Genomic DNA, 13898 nt, shown 5'->3' on the forward strand with positions numbered 1-13898 from the left:
CCACATCCTGCCATCATCCCCGCACTTTTGCCTCTCACCATCCCTACGCCATCTCCTTGTCCACCTCCAAAACCCCCTCCATCCCTCCCTATTCTGTTGCTTGACCTTTATCATCTTCAGTCTTTGCACACACACAGCTATTCACTTGCATTGTCATTTTTATTTATTCACTGATGTAAAATTCTGTACTTTTTTGTAAGGCCAGTATAAATGTTCTACAAATGGAAAAGATACTGTAGCTCTGCCATAGCATTTCAGTCTTTTTTTATGTATGTTTTATTATAATCTATTAAAGTGTACTTGAGTATGTTTGTAGTAATACAAATATACTATAAACATACTTGTATTTCAAGTGAATTTTTAATACATTTAATAGTATGTTTTGTTTTTCACCAAAGTATATGTGCTGCTGTCCTTTTTTAGTGTACTTTGAGTACACAACAATATATAATACATTAAAATTTTCTAGATATCAAATTGTGTACGTGTGTGTGTATATACTGAAAAAAGCAGCTTTATAATATACTAGTAGTGTAATGCTAATGCATTTCCAATGAGCTGAAATACAATTGAAATGTACTTGAAGTACATTAAAGCGATGCTTCAAACATACTCTAACTGTAGTTCATAAAGTATTAAAAGGACATTTTAAATGTATTTTAATAAATACACTTAAATTGCACTAAATATACTTAAAGTGGTTCCAATTTAACACAATTTCAATATATTAAATATATTACAAATAGATTAAAATCAAACTTAAACATATCTTGAAATACACTTAATATACTTGTTTCAAAATAATACATTTAATATGCACTTTGTATAGTATAATTTAAATATAGCAAGTATGTCTGAAAAAGCAGAATTTAAATAGATTTCTTTTTCACCTGGGAGTACACTGTTATATTGAGAACATGGCTAAATCTTGTTTGTGATCAAAGACACAAGGACTTTTCATTCTTATGGCATTGAGCTGTTCATTGACAAATCATTTTGAGAGATGTACTAAGGAAATTGAGCAAGTTACAGGCTTTTGCAGGTAATCCATTGTGTGGTGCTATTTGTATGAATTATTTTGAGAAATGCATTCAACGTTTGGCAAATGTAAAATATGATTTGAGAAATGCACCAAAGCAATTCAAAAGTGAAACCAAATGTGTACCAGTGATATGAAATGAGTGTTACTGGGAAAAAAAGCATGCATGATACTGGATTACTGGACACTGATCTTTTTCCATTACAAGGCTTTCTCTCTCTCTCTCTCTCTCACACTTGAATTGTGGGGGAATTCCAAGCACTTTTCTTAAATGAGGTGATTTACTGGAAACAGAGTACTGACTTCAGTTGTCTCTCCTCTGATTGGCTAATGTCTGTCTGCATAACATCAGTACTAGTGTATTTAAGAACACAGTGTAATGTCCCGCAACACCACTGTAGTAAGAGTAACTCTTATCTTCTGTTGCATGCATTATATAGACATCCATTATCAGCAGATCAAGTCAGGAGATCAAGAGACTCCAGGGAGAACTCCATGCTCAGGTTTGACTTCATTACATTTGCATTTATTAATTTATTTTAGACAGAATAAATTTTTGCCATTTCTGCTTAGGAACTATCAGTAGTCACAGGTTTATTTTTTTTATCATCAGTTTTTAATCAGTAAATAAGTGTGGCATTTAAGGGGTCCTATTAAGCCCTTTCAGGAAGTCTTGATTTGGTTTTTGGGGTGTACTAGAACAGGTTTTCATGCTTTTTTATTTTGCAGCACCTCTCTTCTAGAGCTGTGCAATTAATCAAAATACAGTTATGATTTCAATTTTGGCCTTCAATGACTGTGAAAATACAATAATTGACAATGCGATTATTGCACCCCATTCCACCCCCTTTCTAGCTGTGCATTTTCACTCCTCCATGAAAGCCCAAGTTCACGGGCAAATCAGTAAAATCGTGTAACTTGACTTTTGCTAAATGGAACGTCTTTGATTTATTAAAATTGATTAGATTTATTCATGTTTTTAAAAGCACAAAAGATAACTTGCACTGTTCCTCAGGAGGATTTCTGTGCATGCGCTCAGAGACGGAACAGAACATGGACAAGTAAAGTGAACGTTTAGCTTAAGCTGCGTGCCTAAACAGTGAAATGCATGCAAAAATGTGTCAAAATGCGGCGCTTGATGATTATTGATGTGAACCCTCGCCGGTTATGTCTTAAGTGAAAGTAAACAGTTGAGAATGAAAATGTGTGTAACAGTAAATTGGATCCATGCAGCTCTGAAAGTGACAACAGACTATATCACACAACAGATCACTCACTGCTCTTGACTGAAGGACTTTTTTTTTTAGCTTTAATAAGAAACAAAGAAAGTTTAATTCTTACAGTGAAGACTATGCGGTTTTGTTTTACATTAGATTATTACATTTCTGTAGTAGGCTTCCATAAAAAAAAACTTAAAGCACTGTTTCATTTGTATCTTGTTTTTCTATTGTATTTGTCCTTTGCTTTGTTTTTATTGTATTACTGACAGTTTATGTTGAGGTTTCACGTGGGTTTTTTTATTATCACGACTGAAAAAAGGAAGTAGGAAGAAAACAGATCAGCAGCAACACCCAATGCCGTCAGTACAACAGGGACACCTATTGGCAAATTACTATATTACAACAGTTTAATTATTTTCAATAATTTGAGAACTTTTTTCCTAATACAAGTTATCCTAGTATTCTGCTGTGGTATTGAGAATTGTGAAGTTTCACTGGTCTCTAAAATCTAGATGTCATAACAACCTTATTTACAAAACATATATTTGACATACAGTATATCAATTAATCACTCATATAAAGTTTTGGTCATTTGGCCCATTCATAAACATGTTAAATAATCATGATTACAATATTGACCATAATAATCGTGATTATGATAATCGAGCAGCCCTACTCTCTTCCCAGTCGGTCTCAGACGCTTTGTTTACTTTCTGTTTCGATGAAGCCCCTCCTTCTGAAACACAAAATGCTCTGGGGTGTGTTTCTCAAAAGCATTGTTAGCCAACTATGGTCGCAAGTTCCGTCATTACCAATATAGATATATATTACCATTATATAAACTATTCAGTGTTTAAAACCATAGTTAAAACAAACATTCACAAACAGTCTCGCAAACTTACGTGGTTGGAACTACAGCTCTCGACCTGTGGTTAGAAGCATAGTTTCACGTTATTAAGACATATGGACTTAAATTATGCACGGGCACAATAAGCAAACTAACATGCAGTACAATCTATAACTTCCATTCTATTTAAATATACACCAATCAGGCATAACATTATGACCACTGACAGGTGAAGTTAATAACACTGATTGTCTCTTCACCACGGCACCTGTTAGTGGGTGGGATATATTAGGCAGCAAGTGAATATTTTGTTCTCAAAGTTGATGTGTTAGAAGCAGGAAAAATGGTCAAACATAAGGAATTGAGCGAGTTTGACAAAGGGCCAAATTGTAATGGCTAGACGACTGGGTCAGAGCATGTCCAAAACTGCAGCTCTTGTGGGGTGCTCCCGGTCTGCAGTGGTCTGATCCAACAGACGAGCTACTGTAGCTCAAATTGCTCAAGAAGTAAATGCTGGTTCTGATGGAAAGGTATGGGGCTGCATAGCCGCAGACCAGTCAGGGTGGCCATGCTGACCCCTGTCCACCGCCGAAAGCACCAACAGTGTGCATGTGATCATCAGAACTGGATCATGGAGCAATGGAAGAAGGTGGCATGGTGATGAATCATGTTTTCTTTTACATCACATGGATGGCCGGGTGCGTGTGCGTCGCTTACCTGGGGAACACATGGCACCAGGATGCACTATGGGAAGAAGGAAAGCCGGCGGAGGCAGTGTGGTGCTTTGGGCAATGTTCTGCTGGGAAACCTTGGGTCCTGCCATCCATGTGGATGTTACTTTGACACATACCACCTACCTAAGCATTGTTGCTGACCATGTAAACCCTTTTATGGAAACGGTATTCCCTGGTGGCTGTGGCCTCTTTCAGCAGGATAATGCACCCTACCACAAAGTAAAAATGGTTCAGGAATGGTTTGAGGAGCACGAGTTTGAGGTGTTGACTTGGCCTCCAAATTCCCCAGATCTCGATCCAATCGAGCATCTGTCGGATGTGCTGAACAAGGATATTATAGTTTTGAATTTTTAAATTAGTTTTTATTTTAATATCATTTAAAAATTTTCTATAATTTCAGTTTAGTTTTAGTTATAATATCGTTTTAAAATGTCCTATAATTTTAGTTTTAGTTAGTGTCATTAATGGTTTTGGTAGTTTTAGTTTAGTTTTTATTTTGTGAACCCATTTCTATTTAGTTTTTATATATTTTAGTTTTAGTTTGAGTAATTATAGTTTAGCAGAGTTAATGGAACACTTCCAGTATAAACCAAAGCAAGACATTTAATTTTAGCAAAGTTGAATGTTTGCACAGTTTACAGTTAACTCTTGTGCAAACTTCTTAATAATGAAAATAAACGAAATCTTAAAAATTTAACAAAAATCTAAAATATGCAACTTGTATGTATAAAATTTATTCATTCATGTTCATATTCATTCATATTAAAGATGTATTCTTGTTAAACATGCCAATAGTTTACAAACAACAAGCTAATCAGTGTTTTCAGAAAGCTACCGGCAGTTGAGTTTTGTTTTATTCTGCAGGACAATGACCCTCCAGTGCCGGATTTGAAAAAAACTGTTCTTTGTAATCGTCATTGAAACTCTGTAAACTTTATTTTTGTCCATCTGTGTTTTCAATGCATTCATTTGTTGGATCTTTTGCACAGACGAGCCACCGGTGCACACTACTGTATGTCCCGTGTCTCCCTCTATGAACATAGGCTACACAATAAGAAGAAACAATCTAAAATGCTTTGTAAATTAATACTACTCAAAACTACATGCGATATGGTGATTTAAATTATGTTTGCACTTTGCTTTGACGAGCCGCTCCAGCGCACACATGCTTCAGATGAGCAACGCTATCAATCCCATAAAGCCCCTTTTACACAAGACACAAGCGGTGAAAACGCCGCGCTGCCGCTTTCTCTCATTTTGGATGTGTTTTGTACAGTCAAGGCGGTGCTCGTGTCATGGACGCACGTTGCCATAGTAATCATAAAGCATGACAAAATGACTATTCACTAAAGTCAGCTCATCCAAAAAAAAAATTGTTAACTCACTCTCATGTTGTTCTCGCAAGTCAAGCACGCTTTTAAACGTCCGTGCGCTATAGGGTGTGCATTATTATTAGTTGCCATTTCATATTTTATAGCTGTTTATGATTACATTTCCCGCGTCTTGTTTTTTAAATGCAAAAAGGCATTCTCTGTGAATAGAATAGCCGCTTAGGACTCGGCTCACGTGCATGAAGCTCCATCTACAGGTATTTCCCTAAACAACCACAGGTCAGATTTTCTGGCACAGAATGAGAGCTTGTTAAATCACGAACACGATTATTGATTTTTGCTAATTATTTTATTTTAATAATTTTTTTAGTTACTTTTGTTAGTTTCGTTTAGTTTTAGTTTTTCATTTATTTTGAAATTTAAATTTTATTTCAGTTTACGAAAATGTTTTTTGACCAATAAAGTTTTAGTCTTAGTTTCAGTTTTCGTTTACAAAAATAACCTTGGTGCTGAACAAACAAGTCCGATCCATGGAGGCCCCACCTCGCAACTTACAGGACTTAAAGGGGTCCTATTATGCTCTTTTACAAAGTCTTGATTTTGTTTTGGGGGTGTTCTAGAACATGCTCTCATGCTTGGTGGTTCGAAAAACGCATTATTTTTCACATAATTTACATGATTACAATCCCTTTCTCCCCAGCCTGCCACAAACGGCTCGATTAGTTCCGGCTTTGATGAAGGTCCGACTTCCGAAAAACAAAATGTGTTGTGATTGGTTAGCTGTCCCAGTGCGTTGTGATTGACGAACAGCTTAGACGCTGTTTCAGTACTGCCACGCCCCTTGCTCCGTCTTTCAACAAAACTTTTTGGGCAAGCCCGGCAGGCACTGTACTATTGTGGAAGCTGTCCTCAGTAAGATGCGCAGCACACAATAGCTAATTGGGGTTATAATGCTCAGGAACAGAGTTAAAAAATAAACTGCACCCACTGTTTCCTGACATCATCCGCTTTCGAAGGTGAAAAAAAAACAGCATTTCAGGAGGTCGCACACCGGACGAGAATTTATGCCCAAACATACACACTACACACTGACTAAAATTAAAAAAGTGAAAAAGCATAATAGGACCCCTTTAAAAAAAAAGCCCGGCAGGCACTGTACTATTGTGGAAGCTGTCCTCAGTAAGATGCGCAGCACACAATAGCTAATTGGGGTTATAATGCTCAGGAACAGAGTTAAAAAAAAATTGAAAAAAAACTGTGTTTAAGGCGGTCACACACCGGACGAGAAGAGCAGTGTTGCATCGCGCCACGTCTTTAAAATTCAAATACATTATTTTCTGTGAGTGAATCTTGATTACTTGCCCTAAAATTGACAATCTCCTTCCTGAGTTGTTATGATCAGTGTGTTCCTTTTGTGTTAATGATGAAAGCTGTTCTGTGAAAGAGTTGGCTAGGCTTGCTTCAGATTGGCTAGTGCTAGGATGTGATTTATGAACATTCTGTTGTCTTGGGCCTCTGTGGAATTCGGCTCCTCATGTTTCAACCATGTTTTGACCAAATCTTAGATTGTCTGATTCGGTCTGATATCCTACAGTGCATAAATGCCGTTTCACAATGAGCGTGATGTGAAAAAGCGAGGCAAATCGCAGACAAACAGTTCTTTCACACTGAGCGCTAAACGACTGACCAACTTCTGCTAATTCACGGCTCCACGCTAGGTCGTGCCGACCAACAATGCATTTTTCCTCATATGTGGCTTTAACATTGTAGCTGCTCAATATACAGCATTAAATGAAGATTTCTTCACCAGAAACACAAAATATCTGTAATGCTTACAAGAATGGGAACGACCCAGGTTGAAAAAAGCTTTTTCGCACCACAAATGATCACGCCTGGTGTGAACAGCTCCATAGGGATCTATTGTTTTGATTCAAAAGTATCATTCCGCTGAACATTTGTGCCGAATTTTCGCATTCAGTGTGAAAGGGCCTTAAGGGAACTCCTACTTTAATGAGTATGACATAAGAGGAAACCCACAATGAATCAAACATCAAATAAAGTAAATTGACAGGGAACAAAAAAATAATAAATTAGTCATCAAGTGCCATGTTAAATATAGCAGCATCTCAGAGATCTCAAATTAATTCATTACAGGAAGTTATTACTCCACCACATGTGTAACGTGGGAGTCATGACGACGGAGTTGAGGATCCAAATGCAGGCTTTATTTAAAGAGTGGTCAAAACAGGCAGAGTCAATTAGCAGCAAACAGGTATAATCCAATAAAACAGGCGAAGGGTCAGGGCAGGCAGCAAAACAATTAAAAACCAGAAAAAGTTCGGAGTCAAAAACAAGGCAAGGCAACAAGGAAAACACGGGAACTAGGGACCGCTACTGACTAGACCAGTGTTTCCCAACCTTTTTTTAGTCGCGGCACCCTTTGGAAATTTTAACAAACTTATGGCACCCTACAAAATTAATTTTGTCACAATATTTGAATTTCTAACTTCGATATGATCATTTTAAAAGTGTAGCTATTCGGTACAACAGGGAAGAACTGCAGAATATAATGTCATACAGATATTTTTAATATTATTAAAAAATTGTGTCCATCAATGGTGGCAATCAGTAGGCTAATTTCTAATGAAGAGACCAATTTATATGAAAGATTTTAATGTAGGCTTTTATACATATGTAAACATTATTTAATTACCATTATAAAGTTGCCCATAATACCACACCATGTTACAACACAGTAGGGTTATTGCAGACAGAAACAATACTGTACTACATCGATGTTACCTGTCGGCTCAATTTTTGAGTGGACTTTGCTGTTCCGATGAGCATGGCTACGCAGTTCACTTTTAGACACGCACTCGCGAATTTACATGGACATAACCTCGACCCCTCGATTTGGACCGAGGGAGCGAGTCTGCTTCATATGCACACTTCAGGCCGCTCCATAGACCACAATGCAACACGACTGTGACGTCATTGCAGATCACGTTTAATTGATCCCCACCCCAAACAACTTTATAACATATGAATTCTTTTTTTTTAACATTTATAACAGCCCAAGCATAGCTATATACATATAGAATGCTGCACCAAACAAATTCGTAAGGGAAAACATATAAACAACAAACCAACTCCATAGCAGATTCTAAGTGATCAAGTGCTTAGGTTGTTCCAGTTCAGACCATTCCAAGGGTTCCGCCAGTAGTGGGCACTCGTGCAACGTAATCAATGACGTACATCCGAGTAAATGAGACGGAGGGAAGTTTGTGAGTGAAGGGCATAAAAAAATGGACTAGAACGCAGCCCATGAACGGTATACGAGTGGAGCGACTGAGCGGAGCGCACACGCATAGAGTGGGATAATACGCAGAGCGTCACACCACGTGAAAGTGAAACCTGGGCGGTGAACAAATTTTCGGCAGCCGAAATTTCGGTGCATCTCTAATGATTGGCGACATCAGAAATGGACATTATATAATAGATGCTTTTCTGAACATTTTAGCAATTTAAAAATATTAAAAAATTATTTTTTACACGGCACCCCTGCTCTCAACAGATGGCACCCCGGTTGGGAAACACTGGACTAGACAATACTGAGCAATGAATGAATGGATAACCAGGCTATAAATAGGGTGAGACTGATGAATGCAATATGTTATGATGAGTCCAGCAAAGGATTATGGGAAATGTAGTCTGTGAGAGTGGCAAGCGTCAGGGCTGGAGTGCCCTCTGGTGGAGTTCATGGGCACTCCAGCTGGAGATCGTAACAACATGCGTGTGACGTCATTTAAAACGACCCTATATTGTTGGTCGGCTGCCCTCAACTAAAGATTTTTCTGGTCGACTAGTAGTCGTTCATTTTAAGTGATTAGTCGACTAGTCGCACGTTACATTAATAACCATATAATTTAATGAGCCTTTAATTGCCTATAGCCTATCAGCGCTCAAGCGCATGCATAAAGCTTGCCACAGCGCACCGTAGAAGTAATGATTATGAATGTGTCAGCGAGAAGACTGCCTTAACATTATAAAAATTAATTGATAAACCAGTGTTTTCTGTATATTCGGCTGCAGTGATGAAGTCGATGACACTGACTCATCATCTCCACAGTGGCTGAAATTGCGTGTTATCATGAAATATCTTGATTATTAAATATAAGTAAATGCATGCATTTTGTACCTTTATAGATTGTGTTAGTTGAACTATAATGGGCGATGGGCAAAGTAGCCCTGTTAGTGTAATCTATTACCCAATAAACACAGAATGTTTCCGTTTTCTGAGTGATTATTCTAATGCTGAAATATGATTCTAACTATTTTTACAGAATTTCATATCTGAAATAAGCTTTTAGGAAAGTGTAGACATTAGTCAAATCGCATTATAATAATAATAATATAAATCCAGTTTTATAGCTGAAATTAAGCCAAGGTTAAGCATAGTCTTAAAAAGCATATCATAAACACCTGGGTTTGTTTGTATCTTTCTTTTTTCTGCGCCTCTGATCTGTGCGCTCTTCTCCAGCATGCGCTTTCTCCTGTCTTCCACAGAAAGACAGGCACGCACTTAATTAAAAATGTTAAGGTCATTTTCGTTTAACTGACTGGCTAACATTAGTTTATTGACACTTCTAATTGAAGATGATGTTAACCGAGAAGTTTTTGTTTACTGACCAGAAAAGAGAAGCACATCATCGCTAATTAAGTGGTAAGAAATGAATATAATGATATCCTAGTTAAAGTCAAATAAATATTATAAATTTTTAATGTCTGTAAAAATTTTATTTTAAATTTTAAAACCCAATATTGTGTTGAAGTCATTGTTATTTGGTGCTTAAGAAACTTTAAATCTGGGTTATTATATGGTACAGTGATACAAGTTGAAATCTTACATATTAATGGATAATTCAATCTCATTTAATGCTCCTTATGATGGTTAAATGTGCTCTGATTATCTTTAATGATTAAACAATAATTTAAAACAAGACCTGGGGCCTCATTTATCAACAGTGCGTATGCACAGATGTGTGCGTAATGAGTGCGTAAGAACAGTTTCACGGAAAGTGTGGGATCTACCAACTTGTACTTATACATAGAAATATGTGTAAATATAAGCACACCTCTGAGCATGCTTACGCAGAGAATCTAGTGGTAGAATAGCGACACTACACATAAAAAGCATTTAAGAGTGTCACAGTATGCATTAAGCAATCCACATATGTCCTGTGTTTTCTTTAATTATAAAACACTCAATTTATCATTTGTCTGGTTTTAAACAGATTTCCGAATGCAAATGATCATGAACGTGAACGGGCATGTTACTTACGCATATGTGGGATTTATCAACAATGATTGCTTACTCATGTGCGTAAGAACTGCGTGCGCACGTTTGATAAATACGGATTTTCTTGTACTTAGGCACATTCTAAATTTCATTCGTAAGACAAAATATAGAACCTTTTCTACGCAATGTTGATAATGAGAGCCATGGTTTGTAGTACTGATTATTGAGGTCCATTCTTCCATGGTGCTTAATCTATGGAATGCAGGAGTGCTGGATGATTACTGACGTACAGCAGGGTATATCGGAGTAAAGATGTTAGGAGAACGTTTTGGGAACCTTCAGTGAACTTTATGGGAACCCAGAACTTTCCTAGAAGTTTCCCGGAACGTTCCCCTAACCTAAAGGGATGACCCAGAATGTCCTGGGAACCAAAAATTGTTAATTGACAAATTGACAATTCGTCCTTGTGGAATTCTGTTTAAAGAGGTGTAAAACAATCCTCCCTGCTGCCTGCTATATTGACAATGAGGGGCTGTGTATGAGCACTTACTGCTTGAAGGATCATGATTGATCTTACTATTGTTTTTCTATGTATTTCTCCAGTAGACTTAGGCTATGTCCAGACCGCAGGCAAATTGGAAAAACTTCTAAAATCTTTTTAGGCAGACTGATTAAAGCAGAGTGATCAAATCATGGTCCTAGAAGGTTCCCAGAATGTTCCCCTAACCCAGGGGTCAGCAACCCGTGGCTCCAGAGCCACATGTGGCTCTTTCATGCCTCTGCAGTGGCTCCCTGAAGCTTGTGTATGTGTGTGGGGGGGGGGGATTACATTAGTTACATTAAAATAAAATGTGTTTTAATATTTTGTCGATCAAAAATGGCATCATCCTAAATGCGTCGCGTGTCGTCGCAATGCCCGGTGAATAATTCTGATCCCCAGTAAGCTAACTATGGATAAATCTAAAAAAAGGAAAGTTTTGGAAGACAATAGAGCATTTAATTATTGATGGACAGATTTATTTGCCTTCAATGCTGACGATGCTGGCTTACCTGTAAAATTAGCAAACAACAAAAAATCTAATGTGGAAAGACATTTCCAGAACAAACACACGGCATTTGCCGAAAAGTACAAAGCTGGAGACGAATGAAAAAGAGTAATTTCGGAACTGCTGCGGAAAGCTGAGCAGAGCAAACATACTTTCAATAAATGGATCAAGTCTACAAACTTAACTACTGCTGCTAGTTTTGTGGCTTCTCAGGAGATTGTCAGGCGTGGAAAGCCATTCACAGACGGTGAATATATCAAAGAATCGTTCATAAAAATATCAGAGCGTCTATTCTTGGACTTCAAAAACAAAAATGAAATTGTTCAGAAAATTAGAGATATGCCTCTCTCCGCAAAAACTGTCAAGGAAAGAACCATAAAAATGGCAGCAAACATCACCAGTCAGCAAATTAGGGACATTAATTCGGCTCCAGCATACTCAATCGCCTGTGATGCGTCAAAAGATGTAAATGATATTGAACAAATAGTGCTGTTCTGCAGATACGTGAACGCTGCTGGGCCACAGGAAGAAATCATTGAGCTGATACCGCTAAAAGGCCAAACACGGGGGGAGGACACATGTCAGGCTGTGCTGGATTGCTTAAAATCAAAAGAAATAAACACTACCTACATGGTATCAGTGGCTACTGATGGAGCACCGAGCATGAGAGGAGGACAGAAGTGGTTTGTGACTTTACTTCAGAGATCGCTAGAAAGAAAGCTGCTGACGTTTCACTGCATTCTGTCAAGTCAAGTCAAGTCACCTTTATTTATATAGCGCTTTTAACAATACAGATTGTGTCAAAGCAACTGAACAGCATTAATTAGGAAAATAGTGTGTCAATAATGCAAAAATGACAATAGTAAACACAAATTTTTCAGTTAAAGGCAGTTCGTCATTGAATACAGTGATGTCATCATCCAGCTCAGTTCAGTTTAAGTAGTATCTTTGCAATCATTTGCAATCAAGTCAACGATATCGCTGGAAATGAAGTGTCCCCAACTAAGCAAGCCAGAGGCGACAGCGGCAAGGAACCAAAACTCCATCGGTGACAGAATGGAGAAAAAACCTTGGGAGAAACCAGGCTCAGTCGGGGGGCCAGTTCTCCTCTGACCAGACGAAATTTTTAGTGATCTCCGACTGGTCGAAGTCGAACATCATTAGCGCCGGCGTGAATAACAATCTTACTGTATTTACGTTTAGCATTAGCCAGCACTTTTAAATTTGCCAAGATGTCAGGCGCTCTGGCTCCCGGTAAACATTGGACTATGGTGGCTGGTGTCTCTATTTTCACGTTCCGTACAATAGAATCGCCAATAACTAGAGCACTTTGATCAGGTTTCTCAGCGGGTGCGTCACTGAGTGGGGAGAACCTGTTTAATGTTTTGATCGGAACGGAAGAGCGGTGTTTTGACCCACGACTATGCCGCCTCATAGTCACCCAGTTGCCCTGCTGCGGAGGCTCTGTTACCGGAACCGAACTATGTACAGGACTCCCTGAGCTAGTCGCATCGAAAGCCGTATCTAGAGCCTTCTTTTGATCTTTGGATCCACATACTTATGCTAGCAGCTTTTTTCCAGCATGAATTACATAAAAAGCAAACACCGCTCGCGCCTCATGGATGACAGCTTGCAATCCTGTGTGAAGATCAAAGTCACGTCTTACAGCCCTGATATAGATAAGATCTGCAGTGATGTTCAACAACAAAAATCACATTAATCAGGTGAGAAAGCTATATCATTTAATATGCTATTATTTTGCGAATATATATTTGTATATTTTACCCTGAACTAATGTAGTTATGTTTTATGTTCAGGCTCGTTGGTTGATGCTGTACCTGACTGAGAAAAAAGATGACGACGGCACACTGAAATAAACTTCAGTCATAATGAAACATAAACTGGGAAATTTTTATGTTAATACGTTAATTAATGAAGCAGCAGCTATATGTTTTTTTTATTATTTGTAAAGTGAGCTGCTCTTTATTTAATTTTCTACAAATAAGGGAAGGACTCAATCAGCCCTGCATTATTTATTTAGTTTGAAAGTAACCCTACACACATGCCAGTGTTTTTGGTTACCTGTAACACTGTGATTTTACACCGAATCAAATCAGCTTCTATCTCTGATAGTGTTAATTTCTCAAAATCTAACTCTATAACGTCAACACTTTACTCTGACATGGAATTTAACTCTGACATATTTGCAGTGTAGAAAAGCTGTACTTCATGGTAAATATGACAGCGCACCTTAACACGCTGAATAAAGGTCTTCAGGGAAAAGGAAGCACAGCCCTTCAGATGCTGGAGGAGGTTTTGGCGTTTGAGCGCACGATGACAGTGTTTGCCAGAGATGTACAGAGAGGTACGCTTTCTCACTTT

The 13898-nt window shown here is 38.0% G+C and overlaps 1 pseudogene; it reads right to left on the reverse strand.

Annotated features, from left to right (window-relative positions):
* LOC107574624 (uncharacterized) overlaps positions 1–11245 on the reverse strand; it is a 38307-nt pseudogene extending 27062 nt beyond the window's left edge.
* Between the last annotated feature and the right edge of the window lie 2653 nt (positions 11246–13898).

Source organism: Sinocyclocheilus grahami, unplaced genomic scaffold, assembly GCF_001515645.1.
Source record: "Sinocyclocheilus grahami isolate Dianchi unplaced genomic scaffold, SAMN03320097.WGS_v1.1 scaffold2291.1, whole genome shotgun sequence".
NCBI lineage: Eukaryota > Metazoa > Chordata > Actinopteri > Cypriniformes > Cyprinidae > Sinocyclocheilus > Sinocyclocheilus grahami.